This window comes from Megalopta genalis, unplaced genomic scaffold (assembly GCF_051020955.1).
Source record: "Megalopta genalis isolate 19385.01 unplaced genomic scaffold, iyMegGena1_principal scaffold0550, whole genome shotgun sequence".
Classification (NCBI taxonomy): domain Eukaryota; kingdom Metazoa; phylum Arthropoda; class Insecta; order Hymenoptera; family Halictidae; genus Megalopta; species Megalopta genalis.
The window spans coordinates 82,501-85,000 of NW_027476619.1; the positions used below are offsets into that span (position 1 = coordinate 82,501).

At 55.1% G+C, this 2,500-nt stretch overlaps 1 pseudogene; it reads right to left on the bottom strand.

The window, feature by feature from the left end:
* LOC143263411 (large subunit ribosomal RNA) overlaps positions 1-2,500 on the bottom strand; it is a 6,922-nt pseudogene that overhangs the window by 2,474 nt on the left and 1,948 nt on the right.

Genomic DNA, 2,500 nt, shown 5'->3' on the forward strand with positions numbered 1-2,500 from the left:
GTTGAATAAGCTCCTGGACCAGCTCGTTGAGTGCCTCAACCTCGGCGAGTATCTTTGACCCGGACTCCTTATTGACTTTCGACTCAGGTCGAAAGCAAAAGGTCCGTATTTCGGACACTCGCCTAAAGGCTTCGTCTCTTACGAGATCGAGAGGCCGTACCTTCTGCCCGGAGAACGTCCCCTTCGGTCTCCTGGCCCGGTTTACTGCGGCCTTGCCGGTGGGTGCGCCCGGCTTGGCTCGCTTTGACTTTTTGGTGACGGTTTGCCAACCGTCACCAGTAGGGTCCTCGACACGCTCGGGTGCCGACTGCACCTTCACGAGTGACGTGTCTCCGACTCGTTCGATTACTACCACGTTACCGGTGTCCGGCGTACCTTCTACCGTGGGCTCGGTTTTCACCGAGACCGCTCGCGTGGGAGTCACACATCTTTGCAAGATCACACGAGGATTGGCGATATTAATCACCTTCCCGGATCTTGTCTTTCTCACAGACGCGGGGGGACTGACAGCTGCATTTGCAGTTCCCGCGTCTGCGGCGACGGCTTCACTCCGAGTAGGAGCTGGACCCGTCGTCTTTGGACGCTTAGTTTTTTGTTCATTAATTTTATTAAGACCCATAATGTGTCTTGGTCTTTCATCCAGTGCGCTCCCCGGCCACCACCGACCCACACAATTTGGAACCCGCCAAAGGCTGAGTTAGGGCTACGCACCGAATATAGTCTGCTGGCTGGGTCGGTTTCCTTACCCAGCCCGCGTCCTCGCCCAGCAGAACCCACTTGCCCGAAGCGTGTGGTCGTTCCAAGCCGATTGACTGGACCAGGGCTGCTTTTCTCGTCCAGCCGCCCATCTAGCCGAAGCAGAGGCCAAAGGTACGTGTTGGGGACGTCTCACCCGCAGGAGAGGGCCCCCTCAGATCCCAGGATCCTCTTTTCCGACGACAAGGGTCGCCACGCACGGCAAACACGTGGGAGACAGCAGTCGGAGAGGCTGCCTCTTCCTCTCCACCACACTTCGTTCAGTTCGCTGCGTATTTAAGAACACGAGCTATCCAGCGGTACCTTTTTCGTGGAGGCTCAAGTGTGGCTAGGGCACGTTTGCCCCTTGCGGCCTGGGTTGCCCAGGGGATTGATTGCATCCCATGTATTCCTGAGCCCAGCGGAGTGTTGTCTAGTGGCGTGTTCCGCCCACGAAAAACGGTCTGAAAATCCGTTTAACGTAAACTGGGGAACTGATGCCACGAGTGACAACAGTTCCCCAGTCGGAAGTCATACAGCACATACAGTGCTGTACAAAGAACACGCCACAGCCCGTATGCTAAATCAGGGCCTCGCCATTATGCGAAGTACTACATGTACGACGCACTGACGGTCTCTAATGCCTTCATCGCCGATACACCCATCGACTCGGCCGATCAACCCTCCTACGCGAGGGCTAGTTCGGGGGTTATCTCCCGCCCTGGGTGGCCACAGACCGCCACCGCCAGTAGATAGGGACAGATGGGAATCTCGTTAATCCATTCATGCGCGTCACTAATTAGATGACGAGGCATTTGGCTACCTTAAGAGAGTCATAGTTACTCCCGCCGTTTACCCGCGCTTTTTTTGAATTTCTTCACGTTGACATTCAGAGCACTGGGCAGAAATCACATTGCGTCAACACCCGTGGGGGCCATCGCAATGCTTTGTTTTAATTAGACAGTCGGATTCCCCTAGTCCGTGCCAGTTCTGAGCTGAGCGTTGAATGGCGGCCGAAGAGGACGACCGCACCGATGGGAAACGCCACGGAAGCCTCGCAGCAAGGAAGATCCGCGGGAGGCCAAGGCACGGGACCGAGCTCGGATCCCAGCCACGAGAGCCGTTCACCTCGCCCAGGCCCGGCACGTCAGCCAGACCCGCTTCCCGACCAAGCCCGACACGCCCCGCTCCTCAGAGCCAATCCTTATCCCGAAGTTACGGATCCAATTTGCCGACTTCCCTTACCTACATTAATCTATCGACTAGAGGCTCTTTACCTTGGAGACCTGCTGCGGATATGGGTACGAACCGGCGCGACACCTCCACGTGGCCCTCTCCTGGATTTTCAAGGTCCGAGGGGATGATCCGGACACCGCCGCAACTGCGGTGCTCTTCGCGTTCCAAACCCTATCTCCCTGCTAGAGGTTTCCAGGGAACTCGAACGCTTATACAGAAAAGAAAACTCTCCCCGGATCTCCCGACGGCGTCTCCAGGTCATTTTGGGTTACCCCGACGAACACTCTTACGAGGGCCCGAATGGTATGCGGTTCCGCTGCCGGGTTCCGGAATAGAAACCGGATTCCCTTTCGCCCAATGGGTGTTTTTTGTGCATGTATATAATAACAAAATATGCTGCGATTTATATAATAATAAAAAAAATAATAAAATAGCTGCGTTTTTTTTACAAGTGTTTAACGTCTTAGGACACCTCATCTACATAGGATTTCTCTTAGGGCTTAGGATCGACTGACTCGTGTGCAACGGC